Below are 22,784 nucleotides of genomic sequence, written 5' to 3'. Positions count from 1 at the left end.
TTCATCATCAGTTAAGAGCCTAGGTGTGCTATTTGATAGCAATCTTTCCTAAGAAAGACACCTTTCTCTAGAAGTGCTTTCTCCAGGTCATTCTATCCCCCTGTAAAACGCATTTTTCCATCTCAAAATATATCTTAATTACGTCCTATTCTCTCAATGTCAAATGCAGAAATGTTAATCCATGCATTTATGACCTCAAGGTTAGATTATTGTAATGCTTTATTGGGTGGTTGTTCTGAACGCTTAATAAACAAACTCCAGCTAGTCCAAAATGCAGCAGCTAGTACTTAAATACACCTTGCAGTGCAACCTGGACACATCGTCAGTAATGCTCCCGGGGTCATAGGGTGTTTCGGGTCTTACATCAGACACCCTCACCCGGGCGACCCAGCCGGGGGTGATCAGGCCCCGACTTGTGTCCAGGTAGCGCCCTACGCCACGCATCCCCCCTCCTTAACCAGAGCCACCGTGTAGCCTTCTCAGCAGCTCCCAGGATGTTCTTGATGGCTCTTTGCCTATGCAGTCCGCAAATCCCTAAGAGTCCCAGGACCCGATGTAGAGACTGGCCTGCGAAGCCCCTACAGCCCACTTCAACAGGCTCACAGCGGGCCTTCCACCCATTCCTCCGACACTCAGCTACCAGATCAGCGTACTTGGCCCTCTTTCTTTCCTGGGCTTCCTCCATCCTGTCTTCCCAGGGGACCGTAAGTACAAGTAACACCACCTGTTTACTCGCTGGGGACATCAAGACCATGTCTGGTCAGAGTGATGTGACTGCAATGGTGTCTGGGAACCTCAATTGACTCCCTAGGTCCACAAGGAGGTGCCAGTCTCTTGCTGTTGCGAGCAAGCCCCCTTGGGTCTTTCTAGGGGGCTGCGGCTTCTCGCCTGCTCAAACAAAGGCAATTACAGACTTGTTTGGATGATGCTGTTTGCTGATATTAATGCCAGTGCAGATGGCGTCTGCTACTGCCTTCAGGATCTGGTCATGGTGCCAATGATAACATCTATCTCCTAAGGCTTTTGAGCAGCAGCTGAGGATATGCTCTAATGATCCTCTTTTCTAGCAGAGTTGGCAAGCAGGTGAATCCACCAGGCCCCAGGTGAACAGGTTGGCAGGACTGCATCATACACTGACTGAACCAAGAAATTAAAATGGTGTGGTTCCGCCTTCCAGAGCTCTGCCCAAGTGATCTTGTGGCCAGCTGTTTTCTCCCACCTTGTCCAGGCCCCCTGCTTGGACATGCCTACCACTCTGCTGAAGCGAGCTTCCTCAACCTCGGCCCGTACCTCCTCCTGGATAAGCTTCCGCTTCTCCTTCCCTCTGGCCTTGATGTAGCACGGCTTGGGATTGCTACCAAGCCCGGCCCGCCCCGTAGCCACCGTACCCACCAGGGTGCTATGCCGCAGCCTTGCCTCTGCCCGTTCCACTGCATCCTGGGCGCGCCACTTCCTTCCTGTTCTGACCTCTAACCCTGCTGTGGAGACCTTGGTGTCAACTGAGTCTCGATAGAGCAGGACCTCTCTGGCTCGTGTGACCTTGAACTCCTCTGTCAGACTACTAAAGGGAAGCTGTAGCTTGGTGTTATGGCCAAAGAGAGCAATGCTGCTTAGGCTCCGTGGCAAGCCCAGCCACCTGCGCAGAGATCTGCTGACCTTCCGCTTGAAGCCCTCCACGGTGGTAATTGGGACTTCGTAGATCAGCAGTGGCCAGAGGAGATGAGAAAGAATGCCATGCTGGTAAATCCAGGCCTTGAACCTACCAGGAAGTCCTGACTTATCCACTGCCGAGAGCCATGTGTCCAGGTCATCGCTGGTACCCTGCCGAGCAGCGGTGTCCATCAGATTGTGAGTGAAGAGTTTGCCCAGGCTCTTCACTGGCTTTTCCGAAACTGATAGAATTCTGGTGTCTCCCAACATAAAGTGGAACTGATCTAGGACCAGGGACCTGGATTTCACAGGCTTGAAGCTCATTCTTGCCCACGTGATGATCCGTTCGAGGCCTTGCAGAAGCCACCTGCATCCGGGCACTGTGGTTGTGGTGACCGTAAGCTAGACTTCTTACTAGAACCAGGAAGTATGACCATATTAGCCCAGTTCTGTCAACACTGCACTGGCTCCCTATCAAACATCGTATAGATTTTAAAATCTTGTTTATTACTTATAAAGCCCTGAATGGTTTAGCACCTCAGTATTTGAACGAGCTCTTGTTACATTATAGTCCTCCACGTCTGCTGTGTTCTCAAAACTCTGGCAATTTGATAATACCTAGAATATCAAAGTCAACTGCGGGCGGCAGATCCTTTTCCTATTTAGTGCCTAAAACCTGGAATAAACAAAACAAAACTCTTGCAGTTTAAATCTAGATTAAAGACCCATCTCTTTAACCTGGTTTACACATAACACACTAATACACTTCTAATATCCAAATCCGTTAAAGGATTTTTAGGCTGCATTATGTCAACTGGAACCGGGAACACTTCCCATAACACCCGATGTACTTGCTACATCGTTAGAAGAATGGCATCTACGCTAATATTAGTCTGTTTCTCTCTTATTCCGAGGCCACCTGATCCAGTCTGTATACAGGTCAGGTGGTCACTGCAGTCACCCGAATCCAGTATGTATCCAGCCCAAATGGTGGATCAGCACCTAGAAAGGACCTCTACAGCCCTGAATGTCAGTGGAGACCAGGACAACTAGATAAGCCACAGATACAGATCCCCTGTAAAGACCTTGTCTCAGATGACCACCGGGACAAGACCACAGGAACCAGTTGAGTCCTCTGCACAATCTGACTTTGCTGCTGCCTGGAATTGAACTGCTGGTTTTGTCTGGCCAGAGGAGAACTGGCCCCCCGACTGAGTCTGGTTTCTCCCAAGGTTTTTCCTCCATTCTGTCACCGATGGAGTTTTGGTTCCTTGCCACTGTCGCCTCTGACTTACTTAGTTGGGGACACTTCATTTACAGCGATATCATTGACTTGATTGCAAATTATTGCACAGATACTATTTAAACTGAACTGAGCTGCATGATGACATCACTGAATTCAATGATGACCTGCCTTTAACTGTCATTTTGCATTATTGACACACTGTTTTCCTAATTAATGTTATTTAGTTGCTTTGACACAATCTGTTTTGTTTAAAGCGCTATATAAATAAAGGTGACTTGACTTGAGTTGATTAAAACAAATTATTATGCCAATTTGATAAACTCTGGTGGTGGGAATACAAAAATATTGTTCTCTACAATGAATAATATTTTGAGACCACCAGATGTTATTTCATTGCATTCACATTCTAATACTATATTTGATACTTTTATGACTTATTTCAGTGATAAAATTTAAACTGTTCATAAGAATTTAACTCACAATAATGGGTCATGTGGTTAATTTTTCCCTTTATCTTGTAAAGTTTTGTTTACCTTCCTTGTTACTACTGATAACTCAAATCATACATTCTCCTCTTATCACTGGTATTATTCCTTCATCTTCTAAAGTAGCAGCTGTAACTCCCATACTTAAGAAACCTGGTGCGGATCATAATAACCCAGAACATTTTCAAACCATTTTTAATTTACCTTTTCTTTCTAAATTACTGGAAAAAAAATGTTGCTCAGCAGGTACATGCTCATTTAATGGAGAATAACTTGTTTGAGCTGCCTTTCGTCCATATCATAGCACAGAGACAGCACTTATTAAAGTCACAAATGATTTGTTAATGGCTGCGGATTCTGGACTTTTATCAGAACTCATTCTTCTTGATTTAACTGGAGCTTTTGACACTATCGCACATAGTATTGTGTTGCAGAGGCTGATTTCTATTGGAATCACTGGTATCCCCTTTGATTGGTTTAAATCATATTTATCTGGTCGCACTCAGTTCATTCAGATAAAAAAAAAATCCTTCACGGATATCTCAGATAACCAGTGGTGTGCCTCAAGGCTCAGTTTTGAGCCCTCTTCTGTTTATTATTTATTTATTATTTATTATTTATTAATCACCCACAGGAAACAGATGATTCTTCTGCACAATCTGACTTTGCTGCAGCCTGGAATTGAACTGCTGGTTTCGTCTGGTCAGAGGAGAACTGGCCCCCCGACTGATCCAGTTCTCCTTGACGACTTGACTTGACTTGACTATTGCCTCTAGGACAGATTTTCCGTAAATTTAATATAAACTTTCACTGTTATGCAGATGACACCCAGCTCTATATATTGTAATGACCCAGAAGTCAGCACTGGCAGCCAGGTGCATTATGGGTATTTGTTTAGCGTTCAATTATGGGTTATTTAAGCAAGATGGTTGAGTTTTTTTAGTAATGTTATGTGTGTTCATGTCCAAGTTAATGTGAGTTGATTTGGGTTCATTTACAGCCCTGTTTTATAAATGGGTCACTGTCACCGTCATGGAGAAAGATGTGTAGAGGAGTGACTTGTGATATGGCCATGCCTGTGTAAGTTTGAATATTGAGTACAGAATTAAAAGAGTAATAGACAAAACTGCCTTCTGTCGGCTGGTTTGTTAATAACTCTGCTCACAGAGACACTCACGTGCAGTGTATGGGACGCAAGTGTTTGCTCTGCTCGCTAGTGAAAGTAAATCGTGATGTATAGGTGCTAGCACCCTGCTAGCCGTTAGATTAACAACAGTCTAGCTTAGCTCCAGTTAGCCCACGTTAATAGAACAACTGCTAGTTGTTACAATATCTTTGAAGCCTAATTCAGTATTACCATCTTCTTCCCTTTTGCTTTGTCTTTCTGAAATTAAATCATGGTTTACATGCAATTTTCCCAAAGTTAATGATGAAAAGACTAAAGTCTTATTAGTAGGTACTAAATTAAAACTGCATAGCCATGGAAGTTTTACACATACTATCGACGATTCTGTTATCTCTCCTTCTTCTCAGGTTAAGAGTCTGGGTGTCATCCTTAACAGCACTCTGTCTTTTGATGCACATATAAATAATATTACATTGTCAGCATATTACTATCTGCGAAATATCAATTGTCTTCTACCATCTCTTTCTGTTAATGGTACTGCTGTCTTTGTCTTCTCAGTGGTGTCTCACAGAAACTTATTCATAAACTTCAGATGGTTCAGAATTCAGCAGCTCGGATCATTACACGAACATCGTTGAAAGAGCATATTACTCCAGTTTTGAGGCACCTTACTTGGCTTCCAATTAGATATCGAATTCAATTTAAGATTTTACTTTTCACTTATAAGCCTCTTCACAATCTAGCACATTTATATCTGAGTGAACTTCTTCATGTGTATTCACCTACCCAATCTCTCAGGTCTTCTGCTTCTGTGACTCTTGTTGTACCATCTGTACATTTGACTACCATGGGAAGTAGAACCTTTAGTTGTATTGCTCCAATGATTTGGAATACTGTACCTCAGGACATACTTAATAGTTTTAGACTCTCAATTTTAAATCACGTCTCAAAACTCATTTTTTTTTTTTTTTTAGATTAGCCTATACTGAGTGATTTAGTTATGTTATTGGGTATTGCTTTTTCTTCGTATTATTGTTTATTGTGTTGTATTATGTTTTTTTTCCTTCTGTTTTAATTATGTATTTTATAATTGTAAGGTGTTCTTGAGTGTGTTGAAAGGAATTATTATTATTATTCATATAGTGCTTTTACAATACAGATTGTGTCAAAGCATTCTTACAGTATGAAACAGGAAAGTAGTGTATCAAAGGAACTCTATAGTTATCTTCTGGCCAGATGAAACCAGCAGTTTAATTCCAGGCTGCAACAAAGTCAGATTGTGCAGAGGACTCATCCTGGTTCCAGTGCTCTTGTGCCGATGGCCGTCTAGGTGATGAGGTCTTCGCTGGTGATCTATCTCTGGGACTCATCTAGTTGTCATGGTCTCTGCTGACATTCAGGACTGTCAAGGTCACCTCTAGGTGCTGATCCACTATCATCTCTATGATCTGGGTGGCTACAGTGACCTTGGAATAAGAATGAAACAGACTAATATTAGTGTAGAAGTGCACAGGGTGCTATGGGAAGTGTTTCCAGTTCCAGTTGACCTAATTACTGCAGCCTAACTATCCTTTAACAGATTTGAATAGTAGAGATGTGTTAGTATGTTATGTGTAAGCCAGGTTAAAGAGGTGGGTTTTTAATCTAGATTGTTCCAGAGTTTGGGCATTAAATTATTATAGGTATTTTCAAATGGCCAGAATTTTGATATCGCAGTGGACCTGAAGGAATATAATGTGATAAGAGCTCAGTCAAGTACTGAGGAGCCAAACCATTCAAGGCTTTTCAAAGCCGGGCTTCCTGGTTCTAGTAAGAACTCTAGCTGCTGCATTCTGGACCAGCTGTAATTTGTTTATTAAAGGTTATATTTCACCCAAAAATGAAAATTAGTCCATGTTTTACTCACCCTCAAGGCATCCTAGGTGTATATGACTTTCTTCTTTCAGAAGCATCCAATCAGATTTATATAAAAAATTGTCCTTGCTCTTCCAATCTTTATTATGACATGGGCGGTTGTTTTTATTCAACAGTCCAAAAGTGGTTGAATAAAGCGCATCCATCCATATTCAAATGTGCCTCACATGGCTCCGGTGGGTGAATTAAGGCCTCCTGTAGCAAATCGATGTGTTTTTGTTAGAAAACATACATATTTAAAACATTATAAACACCTTTCTTTTACTGTTGTATGCGGATGACGTAGGATGTAGGCATAGCACATGCGCTGGTGATTAGTGACAAATGCAGAAGCGTGACGGAGATGAAACAAAACAAAATGGTGGTCATGAATTATAAGTACAAAATGAGGATTTGTAAAGAAAAATGTCAGAGGATTTTGATATAAGCCAAGAGAAGATTGGTTTTCCTTTGGTAAAGTAAACAAACTTTGCTTCCTTTGCTCCTGTAAACAAACATTGGTTTTCATGAGACTCACACACACATGCACTATGCCTACGTCCTGCAGCATCCACCGGAAAGCCAGTTTCTCATTAACGTGCCAAGACAGTTAGCGGAAGTTACACAAAATTGTTTATATAATTTTAAATATGCATATTTTTTCTTACAAAAACACATTGATTTGCTACAGGAGGCCTTTTACCCCCTGAAGCAGTGTGAGGGTGAACTAACCCTTAAAAGGCACAGAGCAACCACCTATTAAAGCATATTCTAACAATAATCTAACCTTGCGGTCATGAACGCATTAATTACTGTTCCCAGTCGATCCCTGCATGTAAAGCAAATATTGGTGACTTTGAACGTGGAATGGTTATCAGTGCCAGACGGGCTGGTCTGAGTATTTCAAAAACTGCTGATCTACTGGGATTTTCACGTACAACCATCTCTAGGGTTTACTGATGGTTTAGGTTTATAATGCAAAATGACAGTTAAAGGCAGTTCATCATTGAATTCAGTGATGTCATCATCCAGCTCAGTTCATTTTAAATAGTATCTTTGCAATTATTTGCAATCAAGTCAATGATATCGCTGGAAATGAAGTGTCCCCAACTAAGCAAGGCAGAGGCGACAGCTGCAAGGAACCAAAACTCCATCGGTGACAGAATGGAGAAAAAACCTTGGGAGAAACCAGGCTCAGTTAGGGGGCCAGTTCTCCTCTGGCCAGACAAAATCAGCAGTTTCCAGGGTGCAGCAATGTCACATTGTGCAAAGGACTCTGGTTCCTGTGGTCTTGTCCCGGTTGTCATCTGAGACAAGGTCTTTACAGGGGATCTGTATCTCGGGCTCATCCAGTTGTCCTGGTCTCCGCTGTCTTTCAGGGCTGTAGAGGTCTTTTTAGGTGCTGATCCACCATCTGGTCTGGATACGAACTGGATCCGGGTGACTGCAGTGACCATCTGATCTGGATACAAACTGGATCTGGTGGCTACCTCGGAAAAAGAGAGAAACAGACTAATATTAGTGTAGATGCCATACTTCTAACGATGTAGCAAGTACATTGGGTGTTATGGGAACTGTCCAATGCTATCAGATAAAGATGCCAGGACAACAGCTAGACACCTCTTAGAGGGCAAGAAGCAGACCTTTGGTACAAAACCTGGGAAGGACTTCCTATTGGTCAGAATGCAGTTTCTGCTCTTCACCCACCAACTGATTCCTCAGGTTTTGGCCTGTGACCGCCTTAAAAATTCCTTAGGACCTCTGGACGTAGCAGCAGCAAGTGAAACAAAGAGGGATCACAGACTTCCATGCAAATCCATTCATAACTATGTTCTCAGAACCTTAAACTGATGCAAACTACAACACACATGTCATCTTACTTAGGACTAATAAATGCATGCATGACAGTTAAATCTTTTTCCATCATGTTTCGACTTAATGTGTTCGTAACATTGCCAAAGGTACTCTGCTTGTGGTTTGGTAAGTGAATAATGCATTGGTAAAGCTTTAATTACACTTTTCTAAATGTGTGTTTGGACAATGCAAATAATTTCCACAGGAGGAAAGAAGGGTGGGCCACACTGTGTCCCCCACTCTGATGGAAACAGTCAATCACAGCCTGAAAATGGAGAAGCGCCAAATTGCAATATCCTCCTCATCGGAAAGGGATAAATGTACCTTCCCAAAAGACAAGAGTGAGACACTAACAGAGCAAGTTCTGAGTCTGAGTACTGCAATGGAAAAGACGTTAACAGAAACACAGAAGTTCTGAGTCACTGTGAGACAATATCAGATTCCTATCAAGGAAAGGACTGCAACAGATCACCAACATTCTGAACCTCTGACCCATGAAAGAAGAGGAAATAACAGATACCAAGTCCTGAGTCTCCAGCTTTGAGGCAGCAACAGATACGACAACATTCTGAGCCTCCAGCCTGTGAGGAAAGAGATAATCTATGTTCAGGCTTCATAATAATAATAATAATAATATAATAATGAGAATAATAATAATAATAATTCCTTTCATTTATATTCTTATATGCTTTTCTGGGAACTCAAAGTGCTTTACATAGAAGGGGGGAATCTCATCAACCTCCACCAGTGTGCAGCATCCACCTGTATATTACGCCAGAATGCCCACCACACACCAGCTTATTGGTGGAGAAGAGACAGAGTATTCAATCAGGTTCAGAACGTGAAATTCTTTCCCCACTGCATTGTTACAAGCACAACCAGTAGATGAAGTCACTGCTACCGCACTGCTCACTGGACCACAGAGAACGTAATTATCACTTATCCAAACCTCTTCCAGAGGCCTTGGCATTGCTGTATAGTATCAGTAAATGATTTTTTAAATTTATATTAGATATTATATAGCTGATTACAGTTGATAACAAATAATCTTTCCCATATTTGTTTGATGCATAATAAGGTTCTTCACCTTATTACTTTCAGAGTAGCAACAGTTTATCTTTTTTCAGATAACATAACTCTGACATAGCAATACCCAACATAACCACTTGCATTTTATGCATCTTATGCACTTTATTCTTATTTCATTAATGGTATTAATTTAGTAGTTGTTGATTACTCATCTATCTTTTATTAATACAATCTATTTTATTACTTGTGTCTTCCTTGTGTTGATGATACAGCAAGAGGTTCTACAAGTTAGAGATCCCACCAACCTTTCTTATGTGATGTACTCATAACCACACCTTAAGTGACACATGATCCAAATATCATAACATCATAATGACTAGGGTTGGGAATCGTTAGAAATTTTCCAGTTCCGGATCCGGTTCCGATTCCTGTTCCATTAAAATCATTAAACAACTATTAAAAAAATAGTACTAAAGAAAAATGCACAATACTAAACTAGTCAATGCTCAATACTGTTTATTACTTACTGTCAACTTAATTTAAAGGTTGGCAATGTCGAAATTCAACATATATATTACAGTATACAAATTTTCCAGGTCTGATTCCATTTAAATGAACTATTTTTATGTTTTTTACTATTTTACCTTCATTGAATGTAGTGTTGCTGGAAGGAAGTAATTAATGCTGAGCAATGCTAGTCCATCAATCAGCATGTGCTTCAAAATTGATGTTTTTTACACTATTAATAACATTTTGCTTTTCAAGCAGGAATAAGCTGGTTGGCCAAATAGTCCCTTGAGGGCTAAGACACTTGTTAATTTCCCTAAATTAATGAAATATAAACTGTTATACTTATAACCATGTATACACACACTCCACAAAGCCCCTATTTTACAAATAATAATGCAGTCAGGAGATGGTGTGATGCAATAAGTGGTTTCCACATTTTTAAACATTTAAAATGCAAATAAAATAAATATTTTCTGTCACTTTGTTTATCACTCCTGAAATTACCTGTACACTAAATAATCTAACCCTCATACTTACATAACAATAGCAGTCTATTTATTTAGTGGTCCAATAAGTTGACGTCAGTATATATATTAATGACAATATGGGAAATATATCATGTAATTTAGTGGAGGCAGGTGCTGTACGCTGCCAAACATGTGTTCGGCAGTTAAAGACACAACGCGGCGCGCGTGTCTGTGGAGTGCGCGTCATTAGAAAATGTGCTCAGTAATTAAAGAGGCAGGGCGGCATTTCTGTTATTTGGTTTGTGACATCCTTTATGGGAAACACCAAATCATCAGAACACCAGCACAAGGCTGCTCACAGCGCTTGGTCACGTGTCGCACCAGAACCGTTTTCAGAACCGAAACTTAGAAATTGCTCACGGTTTCAGTTAAAAAAACAAAAAAAAAAAAACAGAACCAGTTCTGAATAAGAACCGGTTCTCGGTTCCCAACCCTAATTATGACCCACCCCTAAATTTTGGCAGATGATATTCTGGATGTTCCAACTATCATCACTTAAGACTGATGCTAAATCGTGAATGTTTTCCAATTCCACTGCAGGATGTAGTTTTTAGAGAGGTGGAAACTGACTTCAGAGTTGTATAATCGGAAGTGTGCCACATTAATGTGCTGTGGGCTGGTCCAGTACCCTGGTTGGAGACAGGGGTGTCTGGAGACCTGCTGCAGTACAGAGAGAGACAGAACAGCAGTGCAGACTCAGGGGGGTCCTGCTCTGAAGGATGAGATTGATGATACAAGGGACTTCCTGTGTGTGTGTGTGTGTGGTGTGTGTGTGTGTGTGTGTGTCCATTCTCCCTTCTTCTTTTTTTTTTATTTTTGTTTTATTTTGTTCTTATACCCAAGGAGCTCTTGAACCCCACAAGGATGTCCAAAGCATTCACAAATCCAAACGCTTATTTTGTGTCATAGCACTCATTGTCTTGGGGACTGACTCGTGCAAAGTAAATACTTCTTTTCATTTTGATGCTTTTGAGAGATGCGATAATGCTATCTTTTCCTGGAGGAATAACACTGCCAAGGCTCATTGATACTTTGCATATACATGTAAAATAAGGTTTTTCTTTCAATCTGAGGGAGATTTGACCATTGAGTTTAACAGCCAGGGATGTTTTTCACGGATATCATTTGGAGAAGGAGGAAATATATTAGCAATTTCAAGAGTAGAAAACATGATTTGGCAATGTTTTCTTCTGCAGATGAACTCTACACAGGATATTTGTCAAATAGTACTGGGATAATTGTGGCATCTTGGCACATGCACCTTGTCCAAGAGATGGGGGTAAGTGTTTGTAATGGGTTTTCACCAAGCAAAAACAAAACTGGACATATATACTATGTGTGTGATTTTTTTTTTTTTTTTATAAGATTCTAATAAGATTTTCATACTTGCAACCCACTACTCACCCTGCAACCCACACAAGTTCTCTTAGCATCAAGTAGGAGTGTAAAAAAAAAAAATCCTTACACATCATAAGGTAAAGGTCTAAATCTGCTGCTAATTTAATTACTATTGATTAATAAAGTTTGTTGAAAGAATGTAATAAAAGTGTGATATGGGATTCTCAGAGGAAGTACAGTATGAAATGTTGTTCTGTGCATACTGCCTCAAAGCATAACAGGAATGGATTTGCATTCATTAATTTTTCATGATTTTCCACTGACAACATGGTGACAGACAAGACAGAGCAGGTACTTCTGGTATGAAACAATGTGTCAGCTTTCAAAATCTGTCTTTTTTTAAGAAAGAAAAATAAATAAATACCATTTTGTGGCTCTTTAATGTGTCATGACAGATCACTGTATTGCCTCAGTTCAAGCAGCACGTGAAGCGATTGTCTTTTCATAAATACTTAAAGCATAAAAATAAATATAAATGAACAAAGTATTTTATTTAAACCACAGAAAGACATCAATATGACACATTTTTATAAAGTTTAAGTCCCCCGAAGTTAATCAATTATTTTTCTGACAAGATGGTGGATTTGGCATTATAATTGGTCAGATTGCCTGTCAATCAGTCTAAACATATTATGATTTATTAATAATGTGTTTACTGAGTTACTTACCAAAAAACGACCAACTAATAATAATATGATTACAGTAGTACTGTAAAAATCAACAACCCAGTCACATAGTGGGACATTCAGTCTGAGGTTTCTGATCTTGGAGACCAGATTGTGGGGGACTATAGTGATGAAGGCTGAACTATTATCTATAAACCTATAGCACCTAGAGATGACCTCTACAGCCCTGAATGTCAGTGGAGACCAGGACAACTAGATGAGCCCCCGAGACAGATCCTCAGTGAAGACCTTGTAAACTCTGCTGATCACGGATTTGCCCTACAAAATGAACAAGACCGCGGCAGCACAAGCACAGCATATCCGCCAAAAAGCAACTTGCAGCAATGCTCATTGCGCGGCTCACCAAGCTTTACTTTTGTGGCTCGCATGGCAGTAAATAATACGATGATATGATTATGCAGTCAATACAGATATTTAATAAAAACATTAAAGACAAGCAGGGCTGTAAATTAACCCATTAAAAAACGCATGCAATGTCTACATCGGGCACGAGTAGCGCTATCCAATAAAAGACAATAGAACCCAGTGATGTTGTCTAAGCTGGACTCGGCGTGATGTGACACGATCCCCACCAGTAAACTGATGCTCGTTCTATTGATGACGAAATGTTCTGACACTACGTTCAGATTATTTGCAACTGTGTGATGTCAAGTTTAGACAGACTTTTAGCGCAGTGGGGCAAGGAACAACAACTCTCGCATCCGGTGTAGACACAGTTAGACAGTGTCTGCTCTATTTACAAATAATTTATATAAAAAAAAATAATAATAAATAAATAAAATAAAGGTCTTTCCAGCATTAAGGTAATAATGTTACAGTTTTTTTTTTTTTTTTTTTTTTTTTTATCATCTTCGCAGTTATAAATTTGACTGGTAAATAATAAATAAATAATTATATTAAAACTTGTTTTGAACAATTTCGTTGTCATTTGAATATTGTAGGGGGGGGCAAAAAAAATAAAATATTTAAATCATAAATTGGATTTTTGGTGAAAAAAATCGGGGACTTTTTTGGGGGGGGGGCATATCACCCAGCCCTAATGAAAAGTAAATTAATAAATAAATAAGCACTAAGAAAACAACAACAACAAAAACACTAAATTAAAAATAAATAAATTCCCTGACAGCAATTCAGTAAATGCACCACAATGCACCTGCAAATTATCTGCATGGTTCTAAAATTAATATATATGAACTATTTCCTTCAAGCAAATGTTTCAATAAGTGCCCACTTCTGTTGAAAAAAGTCAGATTTTAACTGCAATTCCGCGGTAATTTTCTCAGTCTTTGTGATGAGCGCACCTTTTTTTTTTTTAACAACCAAAAAGTTTTGTTGTCTGCTGCGGAAGTACAAACGTCTGTTTCATTGATAGCAGAGGACCGGATCCAGAGAGAGCTTGATGGGGCGACGTGGAATGAAAAAGTTTTTTTAGGAGTCGCGGCAGTAGAGGCGGCGCAACTATAATCCCGCCCACTCTAATGCGATATTAAACTGCAGTGGAAACGCAAACCGTGCCTAGCCGAGCTGTGCTGTACCATACTGAGCTATGCCAAGGCTAGTCGTTCCACACAGTGGAAAAGTGCCATTAGTTGGGGATACTTAATATCCAGGGATATCGTCGACTTGATTGCACAGATACTATTTAAACTGAACTGAATTGGAAGATGACATCACTGAATTCAATGATGAACTGCCTTTAACTAAAAAATGAGTGTTTACTATTGTCATTTTGCATTATTGACACACTATTTTCCTATTTAATAGCATAAAGTGCTTTGACACAATCTGTATTGTTAAAAGCACTATATAAATAAAGGCAACTTTGTTGAGCTACTGACCTTTGTTTTCTTAGTATTATTATTTGGCTGCTTTAATGTGTTTATAAGAGACAAACACAGTCTCATTGTGATGTGGGTTACTTATTAATGATGATTTAATCATCAGTTAGCAGCCTAATCTTATCCATTTACTATTGAGAGGATTGTTATCTATTATCACAATAGTGAATACCATTGTTGAGATTCATATGCTGATTCTTGATGTGTCTGAACGCTAGAGAAATTCAAAAAGTTATGTGAACAAGTTGTTTTTAGAATTCTTTATTGATTATTATTGCTTGTTTTTTTTTTTTTTATTTAAAAAAAAAAAAAACATTTTACTCAGACTGCATTTTCTATGGTATATTACTATTTTAATGGAAAACAGTATATTAGAATGTGGGCCTTTTTTTCTTTTTCTTTTTTACATCACAGTTTTACAGTGTATGGTTTAATGTGAATAGATACATATAATAGCATGAATATAAAACATGTTGTAAATGTATTCCACATAAATATAACATTTTAACCCTAGTACTTGTAACTATACTTAGTTACTATAAATATACCTCATATATATATAGAGAGAGAGAGAGAGAGAGAGAGAGAGAGAGAGAGAGAGAGAGAGAGAGAGAGATAGAGTTTGATTACAAGAACAAGAATAGGGCCCTTGAGAGTTCTGCTGAGCTGCAGGAGTTGTTCTGAAGTTCTCATTTCCTCACCTGCTTAACGTGTGGCTCATGAGAGGTCTCACTGTCCCTCAACCAATGTTCGGCTTTCTGGCACACTTTCACACACACAGACATGAAGGCTTGCAAGAGTTGACATCTGGCTGTGATATTAAATGTGTCTGTGAGTTGAGATCATCTGAATGCACCAGTCCATACGGCACAACCAGAGAAACAGAAAGGAACATTTTTAATGAAAGGCAGAGAAAGCCAAAGACATAAAGGCAGGCAGCCTTGCTATCTACTGTTCAGACCAATAGTATGTTCCTGCACAATCGGAGGCTGCAGTTTTAGGACCCCAGCTATAGGACCCCACTTATAGGGCCCTAGTTTTTTGTGACAGCGCCACCTGCCGAACTGGATGATATAGCAACGGTTGCAGTTTGTACATACATAGTTCGAATGACATTTAATCTCAGGAGTATTTTTATTATATTTTATAAAATGTGTTTTTTATTAAAAAATGCATCAGAGGTTAAATTTAAACAAATTAATTTACACAAAAAAAAATTAAAAATGTACATCAATCTCTAAACAACTGAAAAAGTGGAGTAAGTATTAGTTTCTTGAATTATACTGTATATTGATTAACCTCCTTAAGTTTAACTAATTTTCTTATTATCGGGTAAAATAAAAATGGAATCAGCATATGCAGTCACTAAATGATATAGCCAGATATTGTAACGGCTGTAGAGAGGCAAGACAAAACTCTGGAATGATTAAAGAATTAATTTATATATATATATATATATATATATATATATATATATATATATATATATAATTTGTGCAAGAACAAAAGCACCAAAAAGACCCCCTTTTCCATCAGTTGCTGCAGACAGAATGGCTGAAGGCTTCAACTCTGAGAGAGAGAGAGAGAGAGAGATAAATAAGAAACATTTGTTTAACATGTTCAACTGAAATATATATCTCTGATTTAACACTTATAAAATGTTGGAGTTGTAGAGAGAGAAAGTCAAATAAGAATATTCATGTTACTGACGTCTAATTCCAAACTCCAAATGTGTAAATATATAAGAGGTATTCTATACTTAACTAATAAGGTAAAACAATGATTAAGCAAGTTATCACACTAATACAGTAAGCTACAGGTAAATCTTACACATTTAACATCAGCATGCTTTCATTCTCATCTTTTAAGTTAAATTAATGTGCTGGCTAGATTTACTTATTATAAAATTATAAAAGGATTTATTAAATCATGGCCACGAATTAAGAACTTCATAGTAATTAATAAATCTAGAACACAAATTCTAAATTCGTGGGAATTAGTTATTAATTTGTATTTAGGAGCTCTCACTTTGGCCATGTAAACTTTGCTTCGTTTAAATGTAATATAATAAAAGTTAATTGAATATCGGTACTCACAGTCTGATTGTCCATGTCGTCCATCTCAAATTAGTGTTTTTGGGGATCCAGTTCGGTAGGTGATGCTGTCACAAAAAACTATGGTCCTATAACTGGGGTCCTATAACCGGGGTCCTAAAACTGCAGCCTCCGATTCTGCAGGAATACCCTACTCGTTCAGACAGCTGACTCTTACGGCAACATCCACAAAAATGTAACCTCAAAAATTGACTGAAATTAAACTGTCCATGAGCAGCATCTGGGTTATTCCTGTTATGCAGTAACCTTTGAACCTTTGCAACAAAAGAAAAAAGGTCTGTGTAATTTTAGGATATATTACTTTAAACAAGTATGCCAGACTTTTATAGAAAGTTTTTTTTTTTTTTTTTACAAAACATTTAACATAATATACATGTATGGATCAAAACATTTAGCATAATATACATGTACTGATCCAAGCAGGATGGGAATCAAGAGCTAATGTTTCTCAACATTTCTCAACAAGAAACTGACATTTAGCACAAGTATGCCAACTTAGTATTCTTAGTAAATAGAAGGAAATATTGATAATTTACCATCTTTTGACATTTTAATATTTTTAGCCATCAAAAACCTAAAAATAAAATAATATTTCTTATGAAAACATGCTTTGTTTGAAACATTTTGTTCTAAATAACAAAAAAAAACCAAGAAAAAAAAAAACACAATTTATAAAAAAATATAATCAATTGATATTTTTTTTTTTTATTAATTTTTTTTTTCTTCAATTTGGTTCCAAAGCAGTGCCGTACGAAGCATTTGAACTCCAGTCTTGTATTCACCCTAAGGATAGCATACTTACCACTTTCTGAATAACTTAAACCCTCGTTAAAATATTTGGGCATCCTAGGTTCCAGATGTGAGTTTTTCAGATTGTTGAATGAGAGAATCATTGTAAATATTCCCCGTTGTTACCATATACTGTATTTTACTCTGCACTTAAATGGCCTTTTTGCACATGCTTGCATGCACACACAAATGACCACTGTGACTGCTGCCAGCATGTGTGGACACTACTATCAGAGCTGTCTCAATCACTCAGCTGGATAAACTAAGAAAAAGCATCAATCCTCCATCTCTCCCAGAGGCATCTGGAACAAGGGCAGAGTTAACGGTAGAGACGGAGAGCATAAAACAAATAACCAATCCATTTGACAATGTACCTAATCTAAGAAAGCAGGAGATGGGTTTAAAAAACATCACAAAAAAGCAGAGGTTAGTCTCTCCAGCCAGGGGAAATCTCTAATTTCAAGGTTAATTAAGCACCAAAATGAGATCAAGAAGATTTCTCTTACAACTCATTAACTGATTACAATGCTTTCCCAAAATAGATCAACATTCATGTTCAGTTAAATTTAATTGGCTGTCAGTGCAAATCAAATATGTGGACAATTTCGAACCAAGAATTATGTAGACAGGAGGTCATCGTTACGCTTAGATACATGAGGATGTTGATTTAGCAATTAACTTATTTAATCTGCATGGCTGTTACAGAATCTGGTTGTAGCCTGATCTCAGATAAACCCCAAAGAATATTTTTTTTTTACTCATTCATAACTCAGGAGGCTTTTATCTCTGACTTTTGTTTGCAGACTTTGGTACCTTGACAAATCAGAGCATAGTTAAAACATTTTTGAGTTCTCATATTTGAGGCTCTGGACGTACAGTAGGTGGTCAACCAGAACCTGCTTTTTACCGCTGCCGCCTCATCTGCAAAATGCATTTGCAGCATTTGACCGCTGAGTGGCGCTTTAACCACAAGTTTGCAAGGGATCGCTTCACAGTGCATTTTCACCAATAGCCGTCAGCTTCGCCTCGCCAATGTTACATTTGACTGATGCAGTCAGCAGAAATTAAAGAAAAACACTCTAGGCCTAGATAAAATATTTCATAATCATTATGCAAATTTTGTAGGCTACTTATAAAGTTATGTTAATTTCTCATTTAGAACAAATTAGAGTAGAAAGTCCTCCGTGAGAGACGGATCAAGAATGTCACTGGCGGCTACCCATGACCTCTCCTCAGGTCCATAACCCTCCCAATCCACCAAATACTGGAGCTGACCCCCTCTCCTTCTAGAGTCCAGTAATTCCTTGACCTTGTAGGCTGGTGCTCCATCAATGTCCAGTGGCGGTGGTGGGTCTTGAGCCTCGTGATTGGGGTCAGCATCCGGGTGGACCGGTTTAAGCAGCGACACATGGAAGGAGGGAGAGATACAGTAGTTAGCAGGAAGCTCCAATTGGTAAGTGACCTCATATATTCTTCGAAGAATTTTGAATGGACCAACATACCTTGGGCTGAGCTTCCTGCTTGGTAGCCGCAACTTCAGGTCCTGTGTAGAGAGCCAGACCCGTTGTCCTGGTTGGTAGGGAGGGTGTGGCTGGCGTCGCTTGTTAGCCTAGAGTTCCTGTACTCTTACAGCTTGTTGAAGGCGGACATGAGCACTGTCCCACACCCTCTCACTACAACAAATCCAGTCATCCACAGCGGGGACTGATGATGGTTCGCCAGACCACGGGAACATAGGGGGTTGATATCCGAGGACGCACTGGAAAGGGGTCAGACCTGTTGACGAATGAGTCAGGGAGTTTCGTGCATACTCTGCCCATGGGAGGAATTCTGACCATTGATGTTGTTCTCTGCTGCAATAGGATCGTAAGTATCTGCCTAGCTCTTGATTTAATCTCTCCACCTGACCATTAGCTTGTGGATGATAACCTGATGTGAGACTGACATTAATATCCAGTTGTTTGCAGAACGCTCTCCAGACCTGGGTGCCTCTGTCGCTGACAATATCCTCTGGGATTCCATAGTTCCTGAAAACGTGGTGGAACATAGCCTGTGCAGTCTCCATGGCTGTGGGGAGTCCTTTCAAGGGGACCAACCGGCATGACTTGGAGAACCGGTCTATGATAACGAGGATTGCCGTGAAACCATTGGACAGTGGTAAGTCACAAAGTCTACTGAGAGGTGAGACCAAGGGCGTTGTGGAATGGGTAGAGGTTGCAGAAGTCCGGATGGTAACTCTCTGGGGGTCTTGGATTGAGCACAAACTTGACAGGCTTTGATGTAATTAGTGACATCCTTGGATATTGAAGGTCACCAGAACGAGTTACGTAACAGGTGTTTTTACTTCCTGGGCAACAAGTCACTGTGAATTGGAAGCGCGTGAAGAAGAGGGACCAGCGAGCTCGGCGTGGGTTGAGCCGTTTCGCACCCTTAACCCTCTGGAGTCGATTAACGCGTATATTCTCCTGATAACCCCGAAAAGAACTTAAATTACACTTTCAGTTTTGACCATACAGATAAGAGCAATACATCAATCGAATCTGTAAAGGGTCTACTTTTTTGTATACAGACATAATAACCACAAAACTTTGTGCATTTATAAAATAAAGATAACAAACAAGGAGTGCTGTCTGCAGCCTTTGTCTGCGCTGATCTTCAGTTACAAACGTGTCATTAAAATGAACTGTAACTCAGTGAATACTCAACACAGAGACATGAGAGAGATATCTATAGAAAGCTTGACGTCTACTTTTAAACTAAACAAGTGCTGCCGAAAACAAATATAAAGTAATAAAGTAATCCATATGAAAACAACGTGATGTCCGTTTTTCACGTCTCCCTTCATTATCTTCTAATGCGACCACGCCCACGTGCCGAGCGCCCTATTCAAATTCTAATGTTTCACTGAAGCACGCGGCTTGAATACGCCCACACAACAGAAGACAATGCAGCAAGACTGTTCTTCAAGTTTTTTTTATTTAACTGTTTGCTTCGCGATGAGAGGAATAAGACATAATTCACCCCAAAAAGATGTGCTGAGGTTGAGGATTTGAGATTTGGATTTCCTCAGAAAAAAAGAATGAAGCACTTTATCCAGCAGAGATCATAAACATGAGTAAGTCTCTTTTTATTTATTTCTATACTTGTACTAGTTTTCACATAACGTGGTAAACATTTTACTAGTTAGACTTTTTCCAAAGACTTTTTCCAAACTATAATTCCTGACTAAATGTATAATCAAGTGAAATATTATGAAGTTTCAATAACAATATACACTACTATACCATTCAAAAGCTTGATGTAAATATGAATGTACCAATAAAAGTAACTGTAGCAAATGTAATAAACAATGCTGTTCTTCCAATTTATCCCCCCTAAAAAACCTGAAAAAATTATTCTCAGCTCTTTTCAACATTAATAATAATAATAATGATAATAATAACAATAAATGTATTTTTTTGTAGAAAATAAGATTGTTAAAAGGATTTCTGAAGGATTGTGTGACTGGAATAATGATGCAAAAAATTCAGTTTGAAAGTCAGCTTTGATTGTTCCTAATAAACTGTTTAACTGCATTTACAAGTGAATATTAAATTATGTTGTGGGATACTTAAATATATTCTAAATAAACTACAAACATAAAATTATATACATTTATTTTGTCCTTAAATTCTTTCTTGTAACTCACCCCTCTCAGTGACACAGCTGACTGAATGGCTCATTATGCAGCTCATTATGCAGGCCTTTGTCTTCTCAGGTGTGAATTCATGATAGTTGACGCCTACTCGCATATGACTTTTACCAACAAAAAGTGTCTTAGAAAATCTAAATCAATATATTATTTTCTGTGAGTAAACAAGATGATTTTCACATCATTTAGAAAAAAAAATTCTAGGCTACAAGCTCCAGTTCTCAAAAGTCCCGGGAACCAATTTTCTATATGTGTTTTATTGCCTTATTCAAGTGATTTAACATTTTTAGTTTTTCACTAACCACGCATAACATTTTTTTTCTCAAAAAAACAATCATGTACATACATGCTGCTCACATATTATTATAGCCCAGTTTGTGCTGATTACAGTGAGATTAGACTTTAGCCATTTAGACATTTATAAGAAACTGAAAAAAGCACAAATGTCAGGGCATGACAAAACTTCTCCAGGCCCCAAAAATACCCTTAGACTCCAGAGGGTTAATGTACTCCAGGTTTTTGTGATCTGTAATCACCTGGAACAGGTGGACTGCTCCCTCGAGCCAGTGTCTCCATTACTCTATCGCTGCTTTCATTGACAGGAGTTCCTTATTCCCCACATCATAGTTTTGCTCAGCTACCGTTAACTTCCTTGAAAAGAATGCACAAGGGTACAGTTTACCTGGTTGACCATGGCGCTGGGAGAGCACGGCTCCAATTCCTGGGTCAGAGTCATCTACTTCCACAATGAAGGGTAAGTTGGGGTCAGGGTGTTTGAGGATGGGAGCTGTGGTAAACTTAACTTTAAACGTGTTGAATGCTTGAGTGGCCTCCTCACTCCACCTGAGTTTGGAGGGTTTTCCCTTGAGGAGCGATGTCAAAGGTGAAGCAACCATGCTGTAGTTTCTAATAAATCGTCTGTAAAAGTTTGCAAATCCCAGGAATCTCTGAAGTTCCTTGACGGTGGATGGTTGGGGCCATTCCGTTACTGCCGTAACCTTGGCTTCATCCATCTTGACACCCTGATGACTAATGTGCTAACCCAGGAAGGACGTACAATTGATTCTTCAGGAGCCGAGTGAGTATGGTCTTGACATGGTTAACGTGTTCTGCTTCAGACTTGGAGTAGATGAGAATGTCATCAATGTAGGCAATTACATACTGATTCAGCAAAGTCACGGAAGATCTCATTTGTGAAGGACTGAAAAACAGCTGGTGCGTTGGCAAGTCCATACGGCATGACCTGATACTCGTAGTGCCCTCTAGTGGTGAGGAAGGCAGTCTTCCATTCATCGCCCTCCTTGATTCGAATTAAATTGTATGCACTTCGTAGATCGAGTTTGGTGTATATCCTTGCTTCACGGAGCTGTTCCAGAGCTGAAGGAACCAATGGCAGGGGGTAGCGGAATTTTACCGTGACATTGATTAATCCTCTGTAATCAATACAAGGCCTGAGTCCTCCGTCCTACAAAGAACAAAAGAAGAATCCTGCTGCCGCTGGAGAAGTAGAAGGTCGGATGAATCCTGAACTCAGAGCTTCTTCAATGTAATCCTCCATGGCTTGGGATTCAGTTCGAGACAACAGGTAAACACGACTCTTGGGAGGCATGGCATTGGGGAGTAAATCAATACTAGTCCCAGAGACGGTGAGGGGGTAGTTGTGTGGCCTTAGTTTTACTAAAAACCTCTGCTAGGTCATCATAACAGGGGGGAATATTGACCGCCTTGGCACTGATGGGACTTTCCACACTGGTAGTATAGCAAGGTTGGGGAATTGACGAGAAACAGTGACTTTTACAAAAGGCTGACCACTTGGTCAACTCACCCTGATGCCAAGATATGACCGGGTCGTGAACGGACAGCCATGAAAATCCTAGGATGACTTCATGCTTAGGTGAGTTAACGACGTAGGGGGATATGGACTCTTGGTGAAATAATCCCACTTGCA

At 39.4% G+C, this 22,784-nt stretch overlaps 1 pseudogene; it reads right to left on the bottom strand.

Moving 5' to 3' along the window:
* Positions 1–263: 263 nt before the first annotated feature.
* Positions 264–21,849, bottom strand: LOC109097244 (annotated as a pseudogene).
* Positions 21,850–22,784: the final 935 nt, after the last annotated feature.

Source organism: Cyprinus carpio, chromosome B4, assembly GCF_018340385.1.
Source record: "Cyprinus carpio isolate SPL01 chromosome B4, ASM1834038v1, whole genome shotgun sequence".
Taxonomy (NCBI): domain Eukaryota; kingdom Metazoa; phylum Chordata; class Actinopteri; order Cypriniformes; family Cyprinidae; genus Cyprinus; species Cyprinus carpio.
Note: the sequence above shows the minus strand (reverse complement) of the source record. Positions and strands in the feature narration are given on the sequence as shown.